At 33.8% G+C, this 8,282-nt stretch overlaps 1 long non-coding RNA gene across 1 annotated transcript; it reads right to left on the bottom strand.

The window, feature by feature from the left end:
- Nucleotides 1-53: 53 nt before the first annotated feature.
- Nucleotides 54-8,193, bottom strand: LOC135156117 (uncharacterized). Its single transcript, XR_010295242.1, has 4 exons — nt 7,812-8,193; nt 5,119-5,172; nt 4,409-4,454; nt 54-164 (listed from the first exon to the last, which is right to left on the bottom strand). It is a non-coding gene; the product is annotated as an uncharacterized LOC135156117 (long non-coding RNA).
- Nucleotides 8,194-8,282: the final 89 nt, after the last annotated feature.

Below are 8,282 nucleotides of genomic sequence, written 5' to 3'. Positions count from 1 at the left end.
CATATCTGCTACATTTCTCTGAAAGCACTGTGCTGTTTTTAACTTTAACATACCTCTTCTTTGCTCCCTTTACTCGTCTTCTCTGTTTGAAGGTTTCAATGTTCTGATCATCATTATCATCCTCATCACCATCATCATCATCTGCTGCCAAGAGAGGCTCATATCTGTTATAATGAGATGGAATACATACTCTGTCAAATATGCGATCTCCAATGTTGCTATGACCACAACACAAGCAAATCCAAATCAATGTCTGGTCGGCAAATTTGTCATTGTTCAAGTATCCCTCACAAATGACATGGAAATGGTTGGTACAAGATTCGCACGTTACATAGGTGTCACTTTCATTGATCTCATCCATGCAATGATAGCATTTACCAATATCTAAGTTGATCATCGATGTGTAACTGGAAAGCATGCTTAGAATTTCATGAACAATAGAGCTGAATTGAGTGGCAGCCATTTTCAATTTCTTTATTTGAACAGACCATAAAAAACTGTAAAATACGAATTTACACAATAACTAATTGTATTTTTAAAAAGTCCCTTGATGTTTTATTATAGCAAATATCTTAACAATAATTTTAACAATTTCACGTACAACACTTTGCACTATTTTGTAATATTATTCCCCTCAAATTAGTCTGCAATTCCCTTTTTATATTTATTTTATCAATAAAACACACTTGTATTTGGAGGATCTTTCAACTGTGTACTCCAAAATCTGTATTAAAATTTCCTCTCACAACTCTAAATTTTCTTACCAAGAACTCTGAGTACCCTGAGACAATTTCCTTTTAATCTGTTCTACGTAAAGCAGTATTATATTTGCAAGATTCTCAAACTCTCTATCCAAAATTTCGAACACTTTGTAACACTCACAATGATTTATTAAATCAAATTTAGTATCTCCAAGTCACTTGCTTTTAACAAACACTGAATATATTCCCAAGATTTCTTCTATACTTGGCCTATTACTATATAATGAAAACTATTAATTGCAACTATTGAGATCCAGTTATATTTTGTGCCTGGTTCTCCTTCAGAATTTCCTTTCTTTAATATTTGAGTACTTTTTTTCAACAATTCTGTCAGCAACAATCCTCTTTTCAACAATTTGAGAGGACTTTTCAACCTTGTTCTTATACTTCAATTTTCCAAAAATCAATCTTTTTGATAATTTATCAAGCTAACTTCTGTTATCAAATATCCTATTTCCAGGTATGCAAGTGCACTTGTATTTCTGAACCCTGTTCTTTAACCTCAATTTTCCTCACTTTTTCTCAATTATCAAGGTCACTGCTTTATACAAATATTTCAACAATCAAATATTCTACTATTCTAATTGCTCACTCTTAATTACAAATTTTCACTATCCTCACACAAATGTTATCCTCTTAATCAATCACGCTCTTGTATTCCTACAACTGTAAATATGGGAATCTGCTTCCACCTTTCAAACACACGCTTATATTTCTCAAGTTGAAGTGTGTAATATCAATATCCTAATATTGTTTGTAATCTACTCAAGCCTGTTTGTTTAATTTTCTCTCTCTCCGTCTTTTACTTAAATGTTTCTCACCAGTTTTGTAATCTATTAATCTCGTTTTTTTTTAATTATTACTCTTAATAATCAACCTCTTTGCAATTACTCAAGCCCACTTGTATTTCTAAATCGTATTCTCTTATTTCAAAGTTTCACAATTTTTTTGGTACTTTTATAGACTCACTTCTTTTATAAAATAAAAATTACTGTCGACAATAAAGTACCCTGCTTGTCTTCCAAATGCTTGCTCTTATCACTTCTTTTCAAATTTCCAATATCCTCATACAATATTTTCTTTCTTTTCTTGACCAAAATAGGACTTTACAAAACTTGATATATATTGATTTAATTTCTTTGATACTCTATTTTCAATCTAATTAACTTATATTTTCAACTATCTCTCTCTCTCTCTTGTATAACAGAAACCTCTCAATTTGTTTTGAACCAAGCTCACTTATATCTATGACACGATATGTGTCTGGATCAAATTTTCTCTGTATGTGATCAGTGAAGCTCACTGATATTCTTTTTCTAATCAAACTGGTCCTTTTCTACACAATTTTCAATCAACCAATCAAACACTTATTCTCTGTCAAATCTAATTCCAGCAAATGCTTCAGTCAATCAAATCAATTTCTTACAAACACCTAAATATATACTTTGTTCAAATGGTTCAGTCTTTTCAATTAAGTTCTATTCAAATCTGATGTTCTCAATTGTCTAAAGCTTATTTTAGGGTCTCAAGTTAATCTCAAGGTCTGAAGCTAATCTCAAGGTCTCAAGCTAATCTCAAGGTCTGAAGCTAATCTCAAGGTCTCACTGTCTTGCTATCTGTCACAACTCTTCTGGACTCACCCTAGCCTCAAATTGCTATAGTTATTGTCATGAGCTGCTAACTGATAAACTTTGTTCAAATAGTTCAGTTCTTTTCAATTAGGTTCTTTTCAAATCTGATGTTCTCAATTGTCTCAACCTTATTTTAGGGTCTCAAGTTAATCTCAAGGTCTCAAGCTAATCTCAGGGTCTCAAGCAAATCTCAAGGTCTCAAGCTAATCTCAAGGTCTCAAGCTAATCTCAAGGTCTCACTCTCTTGCTATCTGTCACAACTCTTCTTGACTCACCCTAGCCTCAAATTGCTAAAGTTATTGTCATGAACTGCTAACTGATAGACTTTGTTCAAATAGTTCAATTCTTTTCAATTAGGTTCTTTTCAAATCTGATGTTCTCAATTGTCTCAAGCTTATTTTAGGGTCTCAAGTTAATCTCAAGGTCTCAAGCTAATCTCAGGGTCTCAAGCAAATCTCAAGGTCTCAAGCTAATCTCAAGGTCTCACTGTCTTGCTATCTGTCACAACTCTTCTGGACTCACCCTAGCCTCAAATTGCTAAAGTTATTGTCATGAGCTGCTAACTGATAGACTTTGTTCAAATGGTTCAGTTCTTTTCAGTTCTTAGGTTCGTGTTCTTGTTGGTTCTTGTTCTTTTTGGTTCGTTCTTTTAGTTCATTCGTTTTTCTTATTTTAAAATTCTTTCTAGTTCAGTTGCTTTGAAAGGAGTTCTATTGAAATTCTAGATGGAGTTCTCAATGACTGTTTTTTCTCAAAACCTTTTAGTGTAAAGGTTTGAGAATGGAGATGAAATCTAATTCCAGCAAATGCTTCAGTCAATCAAATCAATTTCTTACAAACACCTAAATATATACTTTGTTCAAATGGTTCAGTCTTTTCAATTAGGTTCTTTTCAAATCTGATGTTCTCAATTGTCTCAAGCTTATTTTAGGGTCTCAAATTAATCTCAAGGTCTCAAGCTAATCTCAGGGTCTCAAGCAAATCTCAAGGTCTCAAGCTAATCTCAAGGTCTCACTGTCTTGCTATCTGTCACAACTCTTCTGGACTCACCCTAGCCTCAAATTGCTAAAGTTATTGTCATGAGCTGCTAACTGATAGACTTTGTTCAAATGGTTCAGTTCTTTTCAGTTCTTAGGTTCGTGTTCTTGTTGGTTCTTGTTCTTTTCAATTAGGTTCTTTTCAAATCTGATGTTCTCAATTGTCTCAAGCTTATTTTAGGGTCTCAAGTTAATCTCAAGGTCTCAAGCTAATCTCAGGGTCTCACTGTCTTGCTATCTGTCACAACTCTTCTGGACTCACCCTAGCCTCAAATTGCTAAAGTTATTGTCATGAGCTGCTAACTGATAGACTTTGTTCAAATGGTTCAGTTCTTTTCAGTTCTTAGGTTCGTGTTCTTGTTGGTTCTTGTTCTTTTTGGTTCGTTCTTTTAGTTCTTTCTAGTTCAGTTGCTTTGAAAGGAGTTCTATTGAAATTCTAGATGGAGTTCTCAATGACTGTTTTTTCTCAAAACCTTTTAGTGTAAAGGTTTGAGAATGGAGATGAAATGGTATGATATGAGTGAAGATGATATTGATTTAACAAATAACAGAAACAACACAAATACGATACAAAAGAAAAAAATAGTACGCAATTAAAATTAAAACTCAGTTTATAGGACATGATGAACAGTTACAAATGGATGTGATATTAAATCTCTTGTGCCTACAAATAATAGAACAAATGGACATGTGACATTATCACAAATTTGCTCACTGCATATCTATAAAAATAAGCATATAACTGTTTAACCAAACAAATCAAAGCTTTAAATCATCATTAATCATCTGATTTTAATGATTTTTCTCATCTCGATTTTAACCCACTTATGAAATCATATTATTTTTCCCCTAGAGTACCCCATGATAACATTATCATTTTTCATCCGATTTTCATGATATTTCTCATCTCAATTTTATTCCTTCAAATTAAATCATATTATTTTTACCCTAAAGTACTCGTTTAACCTGATGAAATTACCTGCTTACGATCTGCAACTGCAAATTTCTGGAAATCAGTTAGTAACCTGGGGAAAAAAGGAGAAAACCAGAAAAATCAAGCAATTACACTTCACATTTATTCCAACTAGAAAGATTCTTAATCTTAACTACTTAGAATTAAATTTACGTTTCTGCCGTCACACAATTAAGTACATTGTAGATAATTTCTCTGCATTTTCAGATTTCTCTTCATTTTATCAAATTGAAAAAAAAATCATCAGTCCCCCATCAATCCTTATAAAATTATATGTACAGAGTACATTCACAACATTTTAAAATTTGATGATCTTTAATGGAAATTATAAATTTCCAATCTGATTACTATGAAATCAATTAATAGTACATATCAAAATATATGCCAAAAAACATTTTTTCTTCAACGTACTTTTTAATCAGTCATGCAAAAATTCTTACAATGCATTAAATATAATGATGTTGATCAACATGATCATTCTTAACACTAAAAGCAAAAATTTATTTCTCAAGTGGTTAATAAAACAACAGTTTGTCTATTACATTGTGTATTAATATTAAAATGACTGAATAATGAAAAAGAATACTAATTAGTACATACTATTTATTTGATTTTTAAAAAGGGTCCACAAAGAATCAATGTCGCTTTGCGAATCAATGCTCTATACCATTCATATACACTTAACAAATAACTAACACCCAAAATTTTATACTTACGGCTCAATGCACTTGGCCAATATCACTGCCTTTCACTTCAAAGGTACTACCTGTCTATATAGAAAGAAAAAAGAAAAAAAAATTGGACACTGACCAGTAACCAAAATATTTATTCACAAAGAAACCCTAATCTTGCATGCTACTCTCAATTTGAATGTGTGCAGAACATTTGTCACAAAAAACGTGTGCCAATGGTATACAACCTTCAAATTTTTTCCACAAGAAATATGCTGTACACATACAGATCAAGAATGGATTCTCTACACTTATCTCTACCTTTCGCACCGTGTAACCACCTTTTATGTACTGAAACTTACCAGTACACAACATAGTAAAAATAGAATCTTAAAAATGTAATTCTTGTAACCAAAAAATCTTGTTTGTGTTTTTTATTATTATCTTGGCTGTCAGCTTCTTTTTTAGTCACAGGAACACTCGAATCTTGAATTCTGACCACATTCTTCCAAGGCCCTCTACAATATCGAATTGTAAAATCCAAGTAAATACACTACTGGGCCTCACAAAAAATATGCTCAAAATTAAAAGATGTCAGCAATCTGGTGAATAAAAAACAACACAACAGCCAAAATACAAATGAAAGACAGATCATTTGTGATTATTTTTCTCTTTTATTTATTACAATAATACTATTTTAAAGAATTTTTTTTTCGTATTGGTTATGTGCTGCCTTCTTTTTGTACACAGAGTCAAACAGCACAAGCTTGTATCACAACCTTGTGCATTGGACGTATGGTGTGCTGCATATATTCTCTACAAACATGCCGCATAAGACAGATACAGGCATGCAGGGTAATTCATAAGCACTACAGGTGCAGTAAACTATTTAACCATTGCAGAATGCAAGCACTCGTACAATGCAAGGAGTAACCTTGTGCTGCTTTACCACCCTGTCTGTACAAAAATTAGACAGCTCATAAACAATTCTAAAAAAAAAAATCTTAAAAATATGATTCCTGTAACCAAAAGATAAAAAAATAATAATAAGTAATGAATGATCTATCTTCCATTAGTATCTTGTCTATTAGGCCTATGTTGTTTTTTATTCACCACAGTGCTGAGATCTTTAATTTTGTGGATATTTCTGTGAGGCTCTCTAGGATTTTGACTTGGTATTTATGATTCCTCAGAGGGCGTTGCAAGAATCTGCTCAGAATTAAAGATTTGAATACTCTTGTGAATAAAAAACCTGTTAGCCAAGATAATAATAAAAGTCACATAATTCATGAGTGGGATATTTTTTTTGTTACAAAAATGTATGACCCCTAATTTACCAGATGACTGGCTTGCAATCCAAAACACTCCAACCTTTTTTGTTTGTAGCCTATAGGCCTACCATAACCTGATCTCAATTTATCACAGAAATAAGAAAAGGTATCAGAAAATAAATTACTATTAATCACTTAGCCTATAACCTTTTGACCTCATGGCTGTTGTATTGTTTTTTTATTCACCAGATTGCTCAGATCTTTAATTTTGAGCACATTTTTGTGTGGCCCTCTAGTGTATTGACTTGCTTTTTACAATAAGAATTAATTTTATTACACGTATAGAGCGCCTTGCAACATATATGCCAAAATGCCCCGTGTCTCTGCAGTCCAGTGCCCATGTGTGTGCATATATGCGTATCTGGGCGATTTTACTCAAACAAAACTTGCAATGAACTCAAAACATTCCATCTTCAAATACGAGATAGATATTCATTGAAATCCGAGTAAAAATATTGAAGAAATGTTAAATTTCAGACACTTTATACACAAGCCTGAAATGCAATCTTCCTCAACAAAAATCTACAAAGTGTGTCCAAAGTGAATAAGAATGCAGACATGGGCAGTATTGCCTCTTCAATCTCAAAATGACAAGACTGCAATTTCTTGTACAAATTGACATATTTGCCCTAATTTTTGACGAGATTTTATCCTAAGAATACAAGGAATAATATGAAATAATAATATGAAATAATATGATTGTCACACTACTTCCGCGATGAGCTACGGCAGGTGAATCAAAGACTGCAACAGCTTTTTGTTCTAAAGTCTTCTAATATCGGATTTCTTGAATGGATATGATGGACCTAGCCCTAGGCCTAGGTAATCAACTGATTTTAGAAATTTCGATGAATTTTGCCAATTTTTTCCCTTTTGGTCATTCTTTTACCCCCTGTAATCGATTCTTGTCATTCCCGTGGATACTGCGTTAATTCCCACACGCGTACCATTTGTAATGCGCAATGTGGTCGGTTTAAAAAAAGGTGGTCGATATGTGGTGGACCTAGGTACCATACATCAGCGCGAGTGCTGGTTACAATAATCACATTCTCAAAACTCTTTTTTTTTTTTTCTAATTAGGCCTATGGAGTATGGGCTAGGCCTATGTCATATGTACTGGTAAGCCTACTGCAAACTTTCAATACACAAAAAGTGATTGCACAGTACATATGAGTGCACTTGGTAAGCATGTGGTTTTAAAAGCACAGACAGAGCCCTGCTATGCTACATAGATTCTCCACACAGCTTAACTTTACTACCTGTGGCTCCATGCATGCTCCGTGTAGCTCCAACAGTGTTGTTGGCAACACAGGCAAAATAGTTCAACAGCACCTAGTTAGGTCATGAGGCTCACCCTGACCCAACATCTTTGAAACAACACATTAATAAGGGCGAAAAGAAACTTACCAAATTTTTGAATTATCAAAACTCACAATATCAACACAACCTAAGGTGATAACAACCAATATTTCTGAATTTCGGAAAAACTTTGATACACTTCCAACTTTCACTAACGTTAAGGCCCGTTTACACCGCATCCGGCACGGCGACCGTGCACGGCATTCCGGCACGGCATACGGCACGCCGTGCTGTTTTCCAGTTTCCACTGCCCCACGGCACGGCAATAAAGCCGTGCACGGATCCCGTCCAGCAGGCAAAAACCGTCCAATGTACCCATGAAAACCCAAGGCAAAGAAGCCTGCTTCAGGCGTGGCAAGAAGTAATTTTTAAGGATTTTCGTGTATCTATGTCCCATGTATAAATTAATCTTGTCTTGAATTCCACCAAGAAGCATCAATCTGACGGACTGCTCATTGGACAGACACAAATATTCTTTGTTATTCACTCATATCTATACGGGAATTGATCGTTCTATTT

This window comes from Lytechinus pictus, chromosome 12 (genome assembly GCF_037042905.1).
Source record: "Lytechinus pictus isolate F3 Inbred chromosome 12, Lp3.0, whole genome shotgun sequence".
NCBI lineage: Eukaryota > Metazoa > Echinodermata > Echinoidea > Temnopleuroida > Toxopneustidae > Lytechinus > Lytechinus pictus.
Note: the sequence above shows the minus strand (reverse complement) of the source record. Positions and strands in the feature narration are given on the sequence as shown.